The sequence below is a fragment of the Ambystoma mexicanum genome, chromosome 11 (genome assembly GCF_040938575.1).
Source record: "Ambystoma mexicanum isolate Mex_15411 chromosome 11, UKY_AmexF1_1, whole genome shotgun sequence".
NCBI classification, from domain to species: domain Eukaryota; kingdom Metazoa; phylum Chordata; class Amphibia; order Caudata; family Ambystomatidae; genus Ambystoma; species Ambystoma mexicanum.
In genome coordinates this window covers 1265751126-1265772569 of record NC_090934.1, presented here as the reverse complement: position 1 = coordinate 1265772569, position 21444 = coordinate 1265751126, and the positions used below count along the sequence as shown (strand labels likewise).

The 21444-nt window shown below is 43.8% G+C and overlaps 1 protein-coding gene and 2 long non-coding RNA genes across 4 annotated transcripts in view; 1 reads left to right on the top strand and 2 right to left on the bottom strand.

Annotated features, from left to right (window-relative positions):
* LOC138504310 (dual oxidase 1-like) overlaps nt 1–21444 on the bottom strand; it is a 1064761-nt gene that overhangs the window by 635010 nt on the left and 408307 nt on the right. The window lies entirely within an intron of this gene.
* On the bottom strand, nt 1232–2348 carry LOC138504842 (uncharacterized). The gene is made up of 2 exons (XR_011280006.1): nt 2059–2348; nt 1232–1678 (listed from the first exon to the last, which is right to left on the bottom strand). It is a non-coding gene; the product is annotated as an uncharacterized lncRNA (long non-coding RNA).
* On the top strand, nt 7553–8669 carry LOC138504840 (uncharacterized). Its single transcript, XR_011280005.1, has 2 exons — nt 7553–7842; nt 8223–8669. It is a non-coding gene; the product is annotated as an uncharacterized lncRNA (long non-coding RNA).

Sequence of the window (21444 nt, the reverse complement as noted above, 5' to 3'; positions counted from 1 at the left end):
GTCACTTGGACAGCTGTGTTCATCATGGCATCTCTTCCTGAGAAACCCTTCCCCTCCCCTCTGGAGGGGGATGCGACAGCTGTGGAGGGGGGACCTGGGCCTGCATCTGTCATTATACACCATGTGATGCTCACCCCTTCCTTTCTGTGGGGGGCTCTGGAGGGGCAGAGAAACAGCCTTATAAGTGAACAGAGGACCAGGGCTCAGTCTCTTTTTTGGTTGCAGTCCTGTGCTGTGCTGGACGAGTGAGTGAGGTGCAGAAGAATTACAGAAACTCTTAGCAGGTACACCTCTCCCAGTCTGGCCTACTCCCCTTTCCTTCCCCTTCTACCACTTTATCCCCAACCTGCTCTCCTCTGCCCCTACCCCACTCTCGCTCTCTCTCTCTCTCTCTTTCTCTGCCACTGTCTCTCTCGCTCTCTTTCTCTGTCACTTTCTCTGCCTCTTTCTCTCTCTCTCTCTCTCTCTGTGCCACCCTGTCTTTCCCTGTGCCACACTCTGTGCCACCCTCTCTCTCTGTGCCACCCTCTCTCTCTCTGTCCTTCTCTCTCTGTCACTCTCCCTCTCTCTCTCTCTCTCTCTCTCTCTGCCACTCTCTCTCTTGCTCTCTCTATTTCACTCTCTTGCTCTCTCTCTCTCTCTCTCTCTCTTCTGATGGGTGTGCCTAGCCATTATACCTGCCACCAATGCCCCGCTTTGTGCCCACAGCCCAGTGCAGACAATCATTGATGCCCAGTGTGACTAACTTACACTGGCAATGAGCCTGATTCCCTGTCTGTAATAAATATGTTTCCTAACTTCTGCAAAGACCGCAGGGCCTTCATTTGTGTTCCCACTTTTCTGTGTAGCCTGACTGTTTTTGCCAGATTGGGGGGGGGGCAGTCCGCATACACAACGTACACCTCACCAGGGTCTGTTAATTCCCTGGCCCAAAACTGTGGCTATGTCTGGGGTCTCCAACACGGCCACCCACATTTTGGCCTGCCTTCCACTTCCACAAAGAGGACAATCCCACAGACCTTGAAGTTTCAGCCGCATGACAAGCCACCTGAATCCCGCTGAGCAAGGGAAGAGAGGGTGACACAACAAGCGAAGGCAAGTTGCAGGTTCTTCACATGTTCCCTAGCCTCTCCTGTATTCTCTGAAAGACACAGGAAACCCCACGCTTTGGATTGGAGTATTAATTAAGATTTAGATAGCGGAAAGACATCCAAAGGAAACAATTCAAAAATAAAGGTATCAAGGATTTTATTAAACCTGATACTAATTTAATATATCAAACAAATCATGATTAAATCTGCACTTGTAATAACAATTTACATAGCAGGAAACAACTTTTATTAAAAAAGACACATCTATATAATAAAAATCATCTTATTCAATCATCCAAGCATACAACCTCATCCATCCATTTAGACAAACCATTCATACTAAACACCAATCAATATACGACATAAAATCTATAAGAAAATTCATCATAATTAATTTATCTGAAAGATTTATAGAAAGAACATGAAATCAATTTGACGGGCCACAGCAGATGACATCAGTGGCCTAGGCAATTAAGATGGGTCCCAGAGTTTTCTGACCACGACCTCATCTTAGTCCAAACTCGACCGGTTTCGACGTATATACTTTAGTGTAGTGACGTCTTCATCAGGAGTAACAAAAATATATTCTAACATCAAGAAAGAAAGAAAATCACAGATAAAACATATCAATGTGTGAAGCCCTTGTACTTGGACAAAAAACATATAACATCCATAATAAAAATATCTATAGCGGAACAATAGGTAATAATATACAAGAGCCTGCTACCCACCCGGGAAAAAGTTCCAGGATGGACCTGAGGTGTCTGGCAGAAAGTAGTGCTACCCTCTTGTATTGGTGTCTCCGAGAGGCAGATAAGAGCCAGGCCATAGACAGAATCAATGCTACAGATATACAAATGTACACATAAATATCACAAGGTCAGTATGTCGATCCTCCACTACAGCGGCCCACGGACAGGACACGAGAGTCACATACTTAAGATAAAACTAAAGAATATTAACTAACCTTCATTCATGCAATGGAAGGCTGTGCGTCTCTTCCTTAAATTGTACGCTGTGTTCACTTATATTAAACAATAGCTTCTCCGTAGAGGTTCCTGCAGATAGCGAAGTGTGTGGACGCCAACGTTCTTCTCGAGAATGTCCAAACGCTCGTTCAACCAGCGGTCATAAATTTGGAGGTGACTCCCCGAATCCAGGGTTGGCTGCACCTGATGTTATATGGGCCTAAACACAACACAAGAGTTTGAGTATGTGAGAGACCGATTGTTCTTACAATTATATTATTGGCTACACCCAAAGTGAATTACTTCCAATTGAAAATAAATTAATAAATTAATACCACAATTGTGACTAAACAAATACGGCTTACTGAAAAGCTTGCTATTTAGAGAATTTCAAAAAGGTAGGGGGGGGGGGGGTTTGTTGCATTTGAAAATTGCTCAATATTTCCGACTCCAGATTGCTTGACTCGGATGGGGTTTAACGGAAAGCCAAAGATGTGGGGCTCCCTTCTCTAAACAATAAAGGCAAGAAGCGATTTGAAAAACCGCCGTGATTCGAAAGGCCCCCACACGACAGAATGTTTACCTTAAGCGAAAGAACTCGCCAGTTCTCACAGTAGCTAGTCACCCGTATCCCAGCTGGGTCCGATTGGAAGTGGCGTGCAACACAGTATCACCGTTTCAAGGGTATTGATATATGCGTGAAAAACATCATGTGATCACGTAATTAACCACGTGACCACAAACTGAACTGGCCTACGTTCTAAATGGCCGTACCCTCTCAGATGAAAAACGCACGTGATTAGGCAGTATACCAGTGTACTACCCGACATATATAAAATGTTAAGACAGGTAGTATTTAGTTACTCGAATTCCATGGTTCCATGGTATTAAGGCCCAATGTTAATGTTTTTAGATTAAATATCCACATTTGTTCCTTGTAATCCAAATTTTTTAATAGTTGGGGTTGGTTTTGTGCATATACTTTTTCTATGCAAAACCATTCCATCTGATCAGCCGTATGGCCCATCTCGACAAAATGGATTACCATTGGGGCATTGAGGTTTCGAGTTCTGATCTTTGAACGATGTTCGTTAATACGGGTACTCACTTCTCTGGTTGTTTTGCCTACATAAAACAACTGGCATGGGCAACGAATGGCATAAATGACATTCTTACTTTTACAAGTGGTAAAGGTACGAAGGGTCCACTTTCTGATCTGTGAAACAAATGACGTAGTTTTTTTGGAAAACTTACAAGCAACACATGAAGTGCAGGGATAGTGTCCCACCACTGGGTTAGAATTGGTATCGCGGATTGTATGCACTTTAGGAAAAGTTCTACTGGCTCGAGTAATCTTTTGCTTCAAATTTTTACTTTTTTTGAAAGCAAATAGAGGTCTGGGTATAGATGTTCCTGATGTATTAAGAATTCGCCAGTTTTTTAAGATGATCCCTCTAATAGCATTACTGTGTTGACAAAAAGTTGAGACACATACTAATTCATCTTTCTTTTCAATGTCTCGCTTGGGTGTCAATAAGAGGTCTCTGTTGGTATATCGAGCTCTCTTTTTAGATTTTTTTATAAGTTTCTTTGGATATCCCCGTTCCAATAGTCTTTTTTCCAAAATTGCTGCATGTTTGACAAAATCTGCGATATCTGTGCAGTTACGGCGTAGCCGTAAGAACATCCCATATGGTAAGTTACAAAGTAAACTAGCTGGATGTTGGCTCTCATATTTCAACGTAGTATTTCTCTCTGTGGGTTTTCTATGTAATTCTGTGCAGAGATACCCTTCTTTGAAAAAAATAGACAAATCCAAGAAAGGAATTCTGGATACTGAATATTCAAAAGTGAAATGAATATCTAAGTCTACCGCATTAAGCCATTGAACAAATAAAGTCAATGATGTTGATGAGCCTTCCCAAATCATAAGTATATCGTCGATATATCGACGGTACACCTTGATTTGGCCCCTAAATGGGTTAAATGCTGACAGGATTTTTTCTTCCTCCAAGAGTGCCATGAAAATAATGGCAAGATTTGGTGCAAAAGTGCACCCCATCGCTGTCCCTTTACATTGCAAAAAGAATTCCTCCTTGAATTTAAAAAAACTGTTCTTAAGGACTAGCTCTGCTGCTTTACATAGGAATTCTGTGGGAACCAAATGTGGTTGTATGCGCCGGTCTAGCATTATGCGCAGGCTCTCCACCGCTCTATCCTGAGGGATATTTGTATAAAGCGCTTCAATATCAAGCGTTACTAGAATTTGAGTACTGGGATCAAATGCTTTTGTTTCAACGAGGTTGATGACGTCTCTCGAGTCAAGAAGAAATGTGGGCGTGGCCATCGCCAGTGGTTTAATAAAGAAATCAATGTATTTCGAAAGGGGTTCCAGTAGTGAACCACAGCCCGAGACTATAGGTCGTCCTGGGGGGTTCTCAGTGTCTTTATGTATTTTAGGCATAATGTAAAATAGAGGTATGCGATCTTCCGACAGGTTGATAAATTCAGCCTCTTTAGTGGAAAGGAAACCCGATTGGTTTCCTTCTTCAGTGAGTTTGAGTACCTTTAGCTTAATCATTTCTGATGGATCTTTCACCAATTTGGAATAGTGCCCAGGGATGTGTAGAAGTCTCAGAGCTTCTTGATCATAACGATCAGCATCCCAAACAACTATCCCACCACCCTTATCTGCAGCCTTAATAACTATTGATTGGTCCGAGGCTAATCTCTCGATAGCCTCGAACTCAGAAAGCGTCAGATTGGGTCCTTGTCGATTTCTTGGATGGCCAATAACTTTCTCTATTTCTTTGAGAACTAATTTTTCAAAGATCAAGACCTCTGGAGGCAAATCATTCGAGTTGGGGGTAAAGGTGGAAGGTTTAGAGAAGCCTGAGATGTTGGATTCCCTAGAGGTCACATTATTCGAAAAGAAAAGCTTTAGCCTTAATTTACGCAAAAAACCTTTTACTTCACTTATGATAGACATTGCACTTGGATTTTGAGTCGGAACAAAAGATAGACCACATTTAAGAATTGATGTTTCCGCAGATGTTAATATACGGGAGGATAAATTAAAAATTGGCATTGTTTCATTTACCACCTGTATGCTCGATTCCGGGTCTGAAAGTCCCGGTGCATCATCCCTTGTCCCGGGGCGTTCTGCATCGGCATATTGTGTGTCATTTGACCTTGGGGGATGTTTCTGCGGCCTCTTCGGCCGCCCCTTGCTCGAAAAGGGTGATTGCCCGAGGCATGATTGTTCAATTCCTCATTACCTGAATTACTAGAGGAAGTGTCTGAAAATGTCACCCATCTTTTTTTATTTGTATTATTGGGTCCCATATTCCAATTAGTGTTAGTTTTCCAAACCGTCTGAGGGTTAAAATCTTCCGCTAGATAGGGATACACCAATTCTTTCTTAAATAATGAAATGTCCTTTTTAAGTTTATTGGTCTTTTTTTCAATAGTAAGCTTCTTAAATTCCTGAAAAGATTTTTCTATCTGTTCAAGCTTTTGTTTAGATTCCACAATCAAAGTGTTGGTCAAAAAAGATTTTTCTTGTTCCGACAGCGTTTCTTGTATCTTCCCACTGACTCTTTGGGCCGTGGTTATGGTTAATACTAACAAATCACGGCTACATTTGGTAGCAACTTGACTAAAAGCCACTTTATAATCGTTGTCATCCAGGAAAAGACATGGGATAATTTTAACCTGCAGGCCTTGTGGAATAATACTAGATCTCAAATATTCCTTAAGTATATGACCGTGCATTTCAGGAAGAAAAAATCCTGTCAGCATTTAACCCATTTAGGGGCCAAATCAAGGTGTACCGTCGATATATCGACGATATACTTATGATTTGGGAAGGCTCATCAACATCATTGACTTTATTTGTTCAATGGCTTAATGCGGTAGACTTAGATATTCATTTCACTTTTGAATATTCAGTATCCAGAATTCCTTTCTTGGATTTGTCTATTTTTTTCAAAGAAGGGTATCTCTGCACAGAATTACATAGAAAACCCACAGAGAGAAATACTACGTTGAAATATGAGAGCCAACATCCAGCTAGTTTACTTTGTAACTTACCATATGGGATGTTCTTACGGCTACGCCATAACTGCACAGATATCGCAGATTTTGTCAAACATGCAGCAATTTTGGAAAAAAGACTATTGGAACGGGGATATCCAAAGAAACTTATAAAAAAATCTAAAAAGAGAGCTCGATATACCAACAGAGACCTCTTATTGACACCCAAGCGAGACATTGAAAAGAAAGATGAATTAGTATGTGTCTCAACTTTTTGTCAACACAGTAATGCTATTAGAGGGATCATCTTAAAAAACTGGCGAATTCTTAATACATCAGGAACATCTATACCCAGACCTCTATTTGCTTTCAAAAAAAGTAAAAATTTGAAGCAAAAGATTACTCGAGCCAGTAGAACTTTTCCTAAAGTGCATACAATCCGCGATACCAATTCTAACCCAGTGGTGGGACACTATCCCTGCACTTCTTGTGTTGCTTGTAAGTTTTCCAAAAAAACTACGTCATTTGTTTCACAGATCAGAAAGTGGACCCTTCGTACCTTTACCACTTGTAAAAGTAAGAATGTAATTTATGCCATTCGTTGCCCATGCCAGTTGTTTTATGTAGGCAAAACAACCAGAGAAGTGAGTACCCGTATTAACGAACATCGTTCAAAGATCAGAACTCGAAACCTCAATGCCCCAATGGTAATCCATTTTGTCGAGATGGGCCATACGGCTGATCAGATGGAATGGTTTTGCATAGAAAAAGTATATGCACAAAACCAACCCCAACTATTAAAAAATTTGGATTACAAGGAACAAATGTGGATATTTAATCTAAAAACATTAACATTGGGCCTTAATACCATGGAACCATGGAATTCGAGTAACTAAATACTACCTGTCTTAACATTTTATATATGTCGGGTAGTACACTGGTATACTGCCTAATCACGTGCGTTTTTCATCTGAGAGGGTACGGCCATTTAGAACGTAGGCCAGTTCAGTTTGTGGTCACGTGGTTAATTACGTGATCACATGATGTTTTTCACGCATATATCAATACCCTTGAAACGGTGATACTGTGTTGCACGCCACTTCCAATCGGACCCAGCTGGGATACGGGTGACTAGCTACTGTGAGAACTGGCGAGTTCTTTTGCTTAAGGTAAACATTCTGTCGTGTGGGGGCCTTTCGAATCACGGCGGTTTTTCAAATCGCTTCTTGCCTTTATTGTTTAGAGAAGGGAGCCCCACATCTTTGGCTTTCCGTTAAACCCCATCCGAGTCAAGCAATCTGGAGTCGGAAATATTGAGCAATTTTCAAATGCAACAAACCCCCCCCTACCTTTTTGAAATTCTCTAAATAGCAAGCTTTTCAGTAAGCCGTATTTGTTTAGTCACAATTGTGGTATTAATTTATTAATTTATTTTCAATTGGAAGTAATTCACTTTGGGTGTAGCCAATAATATAATTGTAAGAACAATCGGTCTCTCACATACTCAAACTCTTGTGTTGTGTTTAGGCCCATATAACATCAGGTGCAGCCAACCCTGGATTCGGGGAGTCACCTCCAAATTTATGACCGCTGGTTGAACGAGCGTTTGGACATTCTCGAGAAGAACGTTGGCGTCCACACACTTCGCTATCTGCAGGAATCTCTACGGAGAAGCTATTGTTTAATATAAGTGAACACAGCGTACAATTTAAGGAAGAGACGCACAGCCTTCCATTGCATGAATGAAGGTTAGTTAATATTCTTTAGTTTTATCTTAAGTATGTGACTCTCGTGTCCTGTCCGTGGGCCGCTGTAGTGGAGGATCGACATACTGACCTTGTGATATTTATGTGTACATTTGTATATCTGTAGCATTGATTCTGTCTATGGCCTGGCTCTTATCTGCCTCTCGGAGACACCAATACAAGAGGGTAGCACTACTTTCTGCCAGACACCTCAGGTCCATCCTGGAACTTTTTCCCGGGTGGGTAGCAGGCTCTTGTATATTATTACCTATTGTTCCGCTATAGATATTTTTATTATGGATGTTATATGTTTTTTGTCCAAGTACAAGGGCTTCACACATTGATATGTATTATCTGTGATTTTCTTTCTTTCTTGATGTTAGAATATATTTTTGTTACTCCTGATGAAGACGTCACTACACTAAAGTATATACGTCGAAACCGGTCGAGTTTGGACTAAGATGAGGTCGTGGTCAGAAAACTCTGGGACCCATCTTAATTGCCTAGGCCACTGATGTCATCTGCTGTGGCCCGTCAAATTGATTTCATGTTCTTTCTATAAATCTTTCAGATAAATTAATTATGATGAATTTTCTTATAGATTTTATGTCGTATATTGATTGGTGTTTAGTATGAATGGTTTGTCTAAATGGATGGATGAGGTTGTATGCTTGGATGATTGAATAAGATGATTTTTATTATATAGATGTGTCTTTTTTAATAAAAGTTGTTTCCTGCTATGTAAATTGTTATTACAAGTGCAGATTTAATCATGATTTGTTTGATATATTAAATTAGTATCAGGTTTAATAAAATCCTTGATACCTTTATTTTTTAATTGTTTCCTTTGGATGTCTTTCCCCTAGCCTCTCCTGGACATTTAAGCTTCAGCGGCATGACAAGCCACCTCAATCGTGATGAGCAAGGGAAGAGAGGGTGACACAACATGGGAAGGCAAGTTGCAGATTCTTCACATGTTCCCTAGCCTCCCACAGACCCTTAAGCTTCAGCAGCATAACAAGCCACCTCAATCATGGAGATAAAGGGAAGAGAGGGCGACACAGCAAGGGAAGGCAAATTGCAGGTTTTTCAAGTGTACCATAGCTTCTCCTGGACCTTTAAGCTTCAGCATCATGACAAGCCACCTCAATCGTGAAGAGCAAGTGAAGGAAATGTGACACAACAAGGGAAGGGAAGTTGCAGGTTCTTCACATGTTCCCTAGCCTCTCCTGGACCTCGAAGCTTCAGCAGCATGACAAGCCACCTCAATCCTGATGAGCAAGTGAAGGGAATGTGACACAACAGGGGAAGGCAAGCTGCAGATTCTTCACATGTCCCCTAGCCTCTCCTGGACATTTAAGCTTCAGCCGCATGACAAGCCATCTCAATCGTGATGAGCAAGGGAAGAGAGGGTGACACAACAAGGGAAGGCAAGTTGCAGGTTCTTCACATGTTCCCTAGCATCTCCTGGACATTTAAGCTTCAGCGGCATGACAAGCCACCTCAATCGTGATGAGCAAGGGAAGAGAGGGTGACACGACAAGAGAAGGCAAGTTGCAGGTTCTTCACATGTTCCCTAGCCTCTCCTGGACATTTAAGCTTCAGCGGCATGACAAGCCACCTCAATCGTGATGAGCAAGGGAAGAGAGGGTGACACAACATGGGAAGGCAAGGTGCAGGTTCTCCACACGTTCCCTAAGGGGATATAAAATACAGAGTATCAGAAAAGCATATTTACCACTCAGTCCCATTCTGAAAGAGAGGGAACATAACTAGCCGGGATTTACTTCGGCAAGAGTTCCTGGGCACATGATCCGCTGATACCCATCTTCCCCTCCTACCCCTCCTAATGTGGGGCATGGTAGAATGGGTGGTCAGAAGGGAATAAGAGAGAACTGTAGAGAGAGGATGGTCTGGACTAGAGTTCTCCCAAAAATTGAGAGCGAGGTGAATGATATTAAAAAGCTGGGAAATACAAGGAGAAAAGCTGTTTGTGTGCTCAGCATCAAAAGGTTAGAAGAGAGCTACTGGGCACAAGAACAAGGGGGGAAAACAGGTGAGCCAAAGCAAGGACAGGGGTGAAGAAGGAAGAAGCAAGTGCCGTGAACCTCTGAAAAGTCCAGAGATCAAACAGTAACATGGCCTCCACATAAAGTGTTGCCAAGAGACCTGTTAAGGTTGCTTCCAGCTTCAAAGACACAGCAGCAATCTAACCTGGAAAAACATTCCTGTTTCCTCTCCTAAGTTCTTTGTCTAAATTAGATGCCATCTTGGAGTGGACCTTCTTCCTAGTTCAACCACCACTGCTACAGATATGATTCCATGACCCTCCTCATGTTCATCTTGCTCAAATTGTCCATGGAGCACACTCTCTTCTTCCGGAAACTGTCTTTCTGCTCCTACTGTGTTGAATTCTGACAATCTTATTGGACAACCAAGTTCCAACAATCTCAGAATACTGGAACAATGATAAAATGCTTGATGACCTGGCAAATGGAGGCCTATCTAGAGGTAATACAGTGATCCCCTAGACGAGAAGCCTGTAACTTAAGCTTATATTGGGGCATTTACATGTTAGGGTACTTACAGCCCATTGGACTGAGTTCTTAGGGTCCAAAACAACTCCCCCTTGCATGTGTGACCAGCAGTCTTTGGCAATCCGCATTCATTTTTTTCTTTTTTTGTCTTATCTCTGGGGAACTCTGGAAAATGAGTCTGACGCCTGCCATAAAACGGGTGGGCTTAAGAATGGTGAGATAGGCCTACATAGCTATCCAAGGCACTATTGATGGGGAATGCAGTGGCTCCACACATGAGCCTTGGACCAGAGGATGAAATGTGGCAGGTGCCGAAAAAGGGCAACCCTTAGTATGCCTGAGAGAAACTGGCTAGGGAATTCCTGCAGTCCTTAAGAACTATTCTACTTGATGCTGTTGGATTTTATTGTAATAGGTGTGACAAGACAACTTCCGGGCAGGTCTAGGGATGAATATCGGTTTCTAAACCATCGATCAACCCCACACATCTAGTACACCAGAAGGGATCCGAACAGATTGGAAACACAAGCAAATTATAAACCTCCATGTCCAATTTTGGTAACGTGGATGGAACGATTTTTACCCAATGATAAAAGGGACTGTCCAGTCAAAGTTGTATAAACATATCTACTTCATTATTATCACAACAGACAGTTCTAGCACACTACGAAATAAAACCACACTGTAAATGAATGCAGTGGACAGACAGTTTTAAAGACGAAAAAGGGATGCATTCTGGATACTGACAGGAGGGTAGTCAGTATAGTAAATAATCTCAACAGTTCCCAGGATACTTGGTTTCAGCACAAAGGGAGCATTGGGTCATAAAATGTCTCTAGGGGCTTTCAGAGAAGGACCAAGAAACAGAACCACAATGTCAAATAGGACGAGGATTCAACATGGGAACCCTCCCGTCCCCTGCACACTTTCGGGTGTTTGGACTAAGTCCACTACTGTAATTTAATATTAATACAAAGAACATATAAACCAGGAAATCCAGTTTTATGTTTTTATAGTAAGATTTATGTCTTGGGTATCAAATACATATTATCAAAAGAAGAAACATTTACAAATTCAAGAAGCAAAAACAGTGCAAGAATAGGTCACAACAAATTTAAGGAGACAGTGGAATCCAATTCATGTGGCGACGCGTTTCGAGGATACTAACAACAATCAGTGTTGCAGTGAGTTGCAGCTTGAGGGATTTGACTGGCTCGATAACGTCCTTTAAGGCGACACTGGTAGATGTTCATCAATGTACTTTTCCTTGCTTCTTCACTGGGCTTGCGCGTCCTTTAAGGCAGATGGCCCAAAGCTGAGGAGTGTGTCGCAGGCAGCTGCCTTGTTCTTTGTTTTGGGTTCAGAGACTCTCCGATACTTCCCACCTATGAAACTTGCTAGAGAACCTAGCAGGGCACACTGTGTGATCGCTGTGTACCACTTCGGGGGCTGCTGTAGGGTCTTCTGGATTCAGTATCTCCATCTGTTCCCTGAGAGATGTTTAGGGGAGGGTTCTTGCTCTCCCCTTTGGAAATCTTGGCCCTCCTTCACTGGCGCAAGCTGTAAGGCAGACTGTATCTCCAGCCATGGTCCAATGCTGAGTTCTTCTTGTTACCCCTCGCAAAGTGTTCAGATCATCTGCCAAAAGAGGGGCTTGGCCCTCTTTTAAAGCCAAATGGACCACAGGGATTGGTGTAGGCTATGCCTACCTTAATGAACCAATCCTGGGTCCCCACCAACAATCTCCTTACTGTGTGAGGTCATAACCAGAGTGCTTTGCAACAGAAAAGGTAATGGGGTGAAAACATGTAATACTAAGTCCCACCCACCCTGTCTGTTGTGGATCAAAGTGTTCTTCTGTTTAATGAAGCTCTCTGTGGTTCCTGATTAAAGCGGCAGGTCTCCCTTGAAGCTGTGGTGAGACTAGACTTTCTGGCTCCATCAAATCACATACTCGTACCTTCTGAATGCAGTCCCCCTGCGGGGATGACTACTGTAAACATGCACCCTGACATGACATTTCACTGTCAATCGATACTGAGGGTGGGAGTTGGCTTCAGGTTGACACAGTGCATATGAAAGGTTTTTGGGGTTTCCTGTCTCCTTTGTTACCCTCTGCAGTCAGGCCCCATCTCGGCCTGTTTGGATTAGCCTGTGAATAGTATGCAAAGTGCTCCCACCAGCTACAGGGCTCAACAAAAGAATAGGGTGGAACCATGGAGCCTTTGATAGTTAATCAGGCTTGGCCGGGCAGGAGGAAGGTTTGGTCCTCCCCTTTCTGCACATGCATGTTTTACTCCTTCTGTCATATCCCAACTAAATATGACATTATGGACGGTGCCCGTAGGCTGTGTCCACCCAGAGTACATGGTGCTATGCGTATGTCATGTGGTGACCATAGGAAAATGTGTACGGATTAGCTCCAGACTTTTTCCGGACGTTGATGTACCAGCATTCAGTTTCATTTACAATTTCAAAAAAGGCCAGCCGAGCGCACACCCACCAAGTGGATGGTCGAATCCCTCACAATAGGCAACTCAAACAATATGGTTTAAGATTTGTGAGGATGTATTTATGATGGTTTTTATATTTGTCTAATTGTAGGTCATCAATTCATTTATTTTTATATTTTAACTGATTTCCTCTTTAATTTGCGTTTGTTTTAACTATATTTCCGTGGTGGCTATGGAAGCCATTAAGATTTTTAATGGACTGGTATATTGTAAATGCCTTTAAAACTATGTACCATGGTTCCATCAACAAAAAAAGGCAAAGTGGTACGCTTCTTTGTGGAAGGTTTCATCATGGGAGAAAATAGTAGGTATATGTTGAGGTGTAGGAGGTAAACGGGGGTGTGAAAGGATAGAGGAGGGTGTAGAGGTGGCAGCCAAAGGAAGTTTGATGGGGCCCCCATAGAAAGAAAAGAAAAGACACAGTGAAAGATACAATGAGGTAACTTTCCACTTTGTAATGTTGGTCCATGAAGCCACATAGTACCCTCTGAAACAACCAATAACATCACAATCCCACTGCATGATACAGTAATCACATTAATAGATCTCAGGTCACGTGACTTGAAATAGCAGGACCATTCAAAGAAAGATGGTCCCAGTTAAATTTAACAACATTTTTTACAACAAGTGTGAAGATCAACACAAAACAAAAAAATCATTGTCAAGTGAGGGACTGTAGTATTTCTTTAGTTACAGGTAACAGCTTTAAGACGACTTGTTCTGATGGTTTAGCCCCTGTTCATTGTGGAGAGTTATCAATAAACACAATCCAGAATTTGCATTTCATGAGATCTACTCTGCTAGAAGCTTTGATATCATGTCTCTGTTGGCTTCTGCAACCAACCTTGGTTTTCACAGCCTGGTAGAAAGGAATGGTATCAACAGATGAGCATGTAATATAATTGAGCATGTCAAGACGATGCTTGAAGAATGAGTAGGGGATGAGCATCACAACCCATTGATAGTAAGATGCAGTTGGGTTCCCTGAATGGCTGAATACATATGCAATAGTACCCACTGAGATGGGCTCTTCTCATACAGACGCATTGTGGATACCCACAAGATCATTTTCATGTCATTGTCCTTCGTCCAACATCTTTAGCAAACGTCGCTTTCAAAATGGACACGCACACCGTAGGATTTTTACTAACTGGAGTGGGTTTTTCGAAGGCTTCAGAAGTAGACTAGCCAGAGTGCAATTCTCAAACAATAAGAACAACATAATTCTGGTAGATGGAAGACACAAAGCAGCCCCAAGTAAATTGAGTCACAACCCACGAAAGAGGTGCCGGACCTGGGTTGGAATCCTCCAAGATGCAGGAAATGCGCACTGTTGGGGGTATGTTTTTTCCTTCTGCAACATAAAGTCAATCAGCTGTTCGTGGAAAGCTCCTTCAGGTTCTGGGGAACCTCTGCTGTAGACCAGACTAAATGTCAGCTGGAGGTATGCCCCTTGACCTACTGTAGCCAAAAGAAGATCTTGGAAGGCACCAATATGGGTGGGCAAGGGCTTCCCTAATGATCACTGCTAATACATTACCCTCATTTAATAATTTAGGGGGGAGCTAATCCTGATGGATCTTATTCTGACCCTCCAACTATGCATAAAATGCAAGTCTACCTCTTCAACCGAATTCAAGAAGCACCCAACAAAAACAAGGAACATTTCAGAATCTTCAAAAAACAATCAAACCCAGAATTCACAGGATCCAGTGTCTCTTAGACCTAACAACTTGCAGACGACCTATCCACCCTGTTCACAAAAAAGGTAAAGACGATAAAAAATATGATCCAACCAGCCAAAATTTCATACCCTCACGCCAACAGACCACCCTCGCTTCAGGATTTCTTGCAAAATTCAACCCCATTCACGGCCAGGACATCATGCCTTAAAACTTCGGATCCCCAAATCCTGCTCTGCTCTACAGATCTCTTCAAATCATTGCTCCTAGCAATGATACTCTCCATAAAAACCTTTGCAACCTTTGCAACCTGTCACTGTCATCCCGAGTCATCCCAAGGCCACCGAAAGCAGCCACCATTAAGTTTAACCTGAACAAACCTAACCTTGAACAAAATGGCTGGTTCAATTACAGATCCCTAGCCACCCTGCCATTGGAGGTGAGGCTATAAAACAGCATGGCTGCAAAACAACAGTCAAAACACACTATACGCAACTCTCTACTTTACGGCAAACAACCAAGAGTCAGACCATTCAGAAGCACAGAAACTACCCCTTGAACAAATTGATGCAACAAAAAAACAGCTGCACTCCTAATACTTTATGGATCAGAACCAAATGATATGCAGGTAATCATCAGAAGACTGAAAGAAGAAACTGGAATCAGAAGCCCCTCAGCGAAATTGATCTCTTCCTTCATCTCAGACAATACCGCCCAAGTTAAACACCAAGGATTTTCCCCATCGACCTGGCTTATCAACTCCTACATGCGTCAACTGGACCAGTTAATCGAAAGCTTTGACCTACCTTTCAACCCCTGCGCAGGCGACACCCAACTTTTGATTTCCATGGTTGACTACGATCCCCATCTTGCCGAGATCCCTCTGTGACTCAAGATCTTTTAGCAATGTATGCCAGCCACCAATCTATGTCTGAGCACCTATAATTCATAAATAATGCTGCTCAGAGATCCCCCTACCGCCATTCCAAATATGTGACCACTTCTAATGGACTCCCCCATGCCAGTTTGTGAAGCACAGTACATGGGCATGATCTTTGATTAAAAAAAATAACATTTGTTCTCCCTACAAATCATGGCACTGACCAAGAAGTCGTCATCTAAAACTCCTTGTATTATGAAACATTATGCCCTCACTAGCCCTTCAATGCAAATACCTGATCATCCAATCCCTGGTTTCCCCAGAATTGGCTACTGTGGCTGCGTGTACCTAGGCACCCCCAATTTGGAAATCACAAAACGACAAGGGGATCGATCCTACAGTGACTCTCAATACAGAAGCGCACATCATTCAAATCACTCTTAGACTCTGAATTTTGCAATTCCCCTCCCCAGACCTTAAACATGGGCCTGACCAGCTCAAGCTCTGAAACAAATCTCAAACCCTTCCCTTTCCGCCAAGCATTTGGAAGCAAATCTGCCTAAATCTCCCTGCACAAGGCCGCCCATCAGGATGAAATGGCGGCACAGCCTCACACTCAGCTGCCAAGCCCTCTTAAACCCATGCTACCGGGATCTGGTTACTAGACAGCACCTGTTCTTCTCATGTGTAGCCCTGTATCGCACTTGCCACACCTTTCCCAGGCTATCACAGGAGTCCTTGAGCTCAGCACTGTAGATGTCATCATGCAGAACCTCTCCCCACCTCCACCCCACACTACGGTGCTTTGAAAGTAGCATGTTATAAAACAACAACTAAATGAATAGTGAGGAAATGGGGCAAAACTGGCCCTCATCACGAGGTTGCCGTACCGGCAACCTCAGCTTACCGTTTCTGCTTCCCGATATCCGGATAATACCAGGATATTACAGGCGGCGCTGTACGGTACATTCCCATGGAGTGGACTCCATGGGAACGGGAACTCTGAAGCGTCAGCATCGTTGTTAACGGTGCCGGCGCTTAAGTGATTTTTCTGCCGGTAGGAGCCTGAACTACCAGCAGGTCAAGCCTGCCGGTTGTTCAGAACCCCTACTGCTGACCGTTGTTACCAGCACCTCATTTCCGAACCGGCATACTCGTAATGAGGGCCATATGTGTGCAATAATGTTTTGAGGTGGAGACGTCCAGGAAATTGATGACACAACCCAGATAACGTTTTAATGGAGCACCGGTTATGTCTGTTATATTCCTCTTATCTCATTGATGCTGATATTTTACTGCAAATCTTGTGAAACCCAATCACTACTTTTGCCTAATGAAAACAACTGTTTTCCATGGTGTGTGGATGGTCCAGGGTGCATGATCATTCTTGTTACCCACAATGCCTGGTGTACTCCTGGGTTTATAGTGATATTTTCGAATTACATAATGTTGAATGCAAAAATGTCCCAAAAAAATGGCCAGAAAAAAAACATTTGAATGTCTTTTTCTTTTTCTTTTCTGTTCGAAATGGGGGGGTTCCCCCTAACCCTCCCTTTTTTAACCCTTTTTTTTAACGCACAAAAGCAAAAAAAACATGTAAATTAAAAAATGACATATTAGAGAAAAAAAAAATGTGGGCAATTCTTTTCGACATTTTTCTCATTCGACATTATGTATTCGACATATTAACTGGGCACCATACTCCTGCTAACCCCAGTTATGGCACATGGGTGGCATGGGGTGCGTGATGCATTGCTGTTATGCTTAGCACATGAGTGCCGAGAGTGCATGATGCATCGCTGTTATCCATGGCACATGGGTGGCATAGGGTGCATGATGCATTGCTGTTATCCATGGCACATGGGTGGCATAGGGTGCCTGATGCATTGCTGTTATACTTAGCACATGAGTGCCGAGAGTGCATGATGCATCGCTGTTATCCATGGCGCATGGGTGGCATAGGGTGCATGATGCATCGCTGTTATCCATGGCGCATGGGTGGCATAGGGTGCATGATGCATCGCTGTTATCCATGGCGCATGGGTGGCATAGGGTGCATGATGCATCGCTGTTATCCATGGCGCATGGGTGGTCCAGGGAGCATTGGATTACATTGCTGTTATCCATAATTCATTGTGTATTCCTGTCATCCCCGGTTCATGGTGCATTTCGGTTGATGTTATTCCTGGTGCAGGATGCATTGCTGTTATCCCCAGTGCATGGGGTACTCATGTTAACCCCTGTGAATGGTGCATTGCAGTTAGCAGTGCATGATGCACTGCTGTTGTACATGGCGCATGGGTGCCCCGAGTGCATGATGCAATGCCGTTATCCATGGCGCATCTGTGGCACAGAGTGCATGATATATTGCTGTTATCCATGGCGCATGAATGGCACAGGGTGCATGATGCATTGCTGTTATCCATGGCACCTGGGTGGCACAGGGTGCATGATGCATTGCTGTTATACATGGGGCATGGGTGCCCCGAGTGCATGATGCAATGCCATCATCCATGGCGCATGGGTGGCACAGAGTGCATGATGTATTGCTGTTATCCATGGCGCATGAATGGCACAGGGTGCATGATGCATTGCTGTTACCCATGCTGCATGGGTGAAAATGGGTGCATGATGCATTGCTGTTATCCATGGGGCATGGGTGGCCCAGAGTGCATGATGCATTGCTGTTATCCATGACGCATTGGTGGCCCAGGGTGCTTTGCATTACACTTCTGTTATCCATGATTCATTGTGTACTTCTGTTATCCCTGGTTCATGGTGCATTGCAGTTGCTGTTATCCCTGGTGCATGGTGCATTGTGGTTATCCACGGTGCACGGAGAGCACTGACCTCAGTAGTAGATCTTTGTTTGTCACTGCACACTCCTGCTTATAACCATCGTTGAGAGCTCTGTCTACTTCATCCCAAAAAGGAGTATCTTCTCGCCATGCATTACAACGTGTGAAAGTCTTGAGGCCGCTGGGAGAAGGGCGACATGCATAAATTCATTCCGAGAACATTGCAAGGCCGGTGGGAGAAGGACGGCATGCATAAATTCATTCCGAGAACATTGCAAGGCCGGTGGGATTAAGGCGGCATGCATAAATTCATTCCGAGAACATTGCAAGGCCGGTGGGATTAAGGCGGCATGCATAAATTCATTCCGAGAACATTGCAAAGGCGGTGGGAGAAGGGCGACATGCATACATTTATTCCCAGAACATTGCAAGGCCGGTGGGATTAAGGCGGCATGCATAAATTCAATCCGAGAACATTGCAAGGCCGGTGGGATTAAGGCGGCATGCATAAATTCATTCCGAGAACATTGCAAAGGCGGTGGGAGAAGGGCGACATGCATACATTTATTCCCAGAACATTGTAAAGCTGGTGGGAGAAGAGCGGCATGCATAAATTCATTCCGAGAACATTGCAAAGCGGGTGGGAGAAGGGCGGCATGCATAAATTCATTCGAGAACATTGCAAAGCGGGTGGGAGAAGGGCGGCATGCATAAATTCATTCCGAGAACATCGCAAAGCGGGTGGGAGAAGGACGGCATGCATAAATTCATTCCGAGAACATTGCAAGGCCGGTGGGATTAAGGCGGCATGCATAAATTCATTCCGAGAACATTGTAAGGCCGGTGGGATTAAGGCAGCATGCATAAATTAATTCCGAGAACATTGCAAAGGCGGTGAGAGAAGGGCGACATGCATACATTTATTCCCAGAACATTGCAAAGCCGGTGGGAGAAGAGCGGCATGCATAAATTCATTCCGAGAACATTGCAAAGCGGGTGGGAGAAGGGCAGCATGCATAAATTCATTCCGAGAACATTGCAAAGCGGGTGGGAGAAGGGCGGCATGCATAAATTCATTCCGAGAACATCGCAAAGCCGGTGGGAGAAGGGCGGCATGCATAAATTCATTCCGAGAACATCGCAAAGCCGGTGGGAGAAGGGCGGCATGCATAAATTCATTCTGAGAACATTGCAAGGCTGGTGGGAGAAGGACGGCATGCATAAATTCATTCCGAGAACATTGCAAAGCCGGTGGGAGAAGGGCGGCATGCATAAATTCATTCCGAGAACATTGCAAAGGCGGTGGGAGAAGGGCGGCATGCATAAATTCATTCTGAGAACATTGCAAGGCTGGTGGGAGAAGGACGGCATGCATAAATTCATTCCGAGAACATTGCAAAGCCGGTGGGAGAAGGGCGGCATGCATAAGTTCATTCCGAGAACATTGCAAAGGCGGTGGGAGAAGGACGGCATGCATAAATTCATTCCGAGAACATTGCAAAGCCGGTGGGAGAAGGGCGGCATGCATAAGTTCATTCCGAGAACTTTGCAATGCCATGCGCTGCACTGGTCGGACAAAGTGAAGAGGAGTGGCGGCAAGGGAAGTGGGGCACCTCGGAAGGTAGACGGGAGAGGTCAGGGGAGTCTCGGGAGAGAGGGAGCAGAGAGCAATCATGGGGGCATGAGGAGAATACTCCTCCCCTGCTCCTCCCCTGCAAAAGGCAGAGTTGGATGGTGAGATTGGTGGCAGCACAGGGCAGAGTGGCCTAATGCCGGCAGCCTTTTGGAGGGGGGGCAGAGGACCGAGATCCCTTGCAGCAACCTTCTGGCTCCCTGAGTAGTTGAATGGCCTCCTGCATCTCACCAGCAACTGCTAATTGCCATCACTCTGGGAGAAGCTGCTTCCCCCCGCCCAGGAAACTCCGCTTTCCTCACAAGTTCCCAAATTAATTGTGTGTTCATATATTCTTGTTGGTGGAGAACCACCAGCAACATTAAGCTAAACAATGGAGTGCTTAGGTTTGGCATACTTCTGGGCCACCCATGCACCGTGGATAACAGCAATGTTACAGCCAAAGTTTGGAATCTCTCTATAGGAGCCTTTGGGGTACATTTCTTAACCTCCTGATCAAGTTCATTTGAAAAAGCTCATTTGACTAAAGACACAGTACAATAAATGCCCTATTCGCCAAAGAATAAATGCCCTGTTCGACAAACAAGAGAGGGAGTTGGCATTCAGCTTGGAGTCCTGATCATGTATTTATTTATTTTTATGTTTGATAAAGCGCCAGATTGCAGCAGGACCACTTCAAAGTGCACAACTAAAGCTAACCTCTTCTACAAATTGAAAACCATGCCAAATAAAAGTTTAAAAAGCTGAAAGAAACCTCTGCCAGCTCCTACTTGGCCTTGAAGTAAGGTCAGTATGATTGGAGGAAACCAATGGACACGACGGGCTGTTAAGGAAGTGGCCTCTGGGACTATTCCGCTATCAGAGGCAATGAAGGCTTTGGCCCTGAGTTTCCGAAAATGGCAGAGACAATCTGGGGGTCAGGCTTCGCTCTGCATTGTATCTCAAGCACTGTGAGATAATGTGTCACAAGACGATCCGGCCATGAAATGTCATGCTGCAATTGACTAACAATGAGTGAGTGCGACACTGAGTCTAACAGAAAAACAATGTTTTTTAGACATAGAAGCAGGAGAGGATCTAAGCCACTGTTAGATGGCAACATGTACAAACACATTCATTGAGCTTTACCACCAAGATCTGTGTAGGGATGTCCACATCGCAAAAACATAATAGTAACACACACAACCTGTGTGCTGGTCATGTGTTCAACAACGCAGTACAGCAATGTAATCCAACTTTTATATGTGTTCGTTGATATATGTGCAGTAGCTGACTTAGTCATCGTGAGTATGGTTAGTGTCTTGAATAAATTTAACGTTCTTGGAGCCCTCATTCTTTTCATTGGCATCCAGAGCACCAAACCCCAGCCGAATCCTGTTACGCTTTTCCAGACTGTGTGACACTAGAGCTTACCCTTACGTTCTTAAGTCATCTAGAGCTTGAGTCTTTTTTTAGTCACATTCCATCTCGACCTACCCACAATCCAATTCTTCCCTTCTTTCTCTTCTTTCTGTCTCCCCCTCCAACCGACTTGCTACCCTCCACTATGGCTATTTCATCAA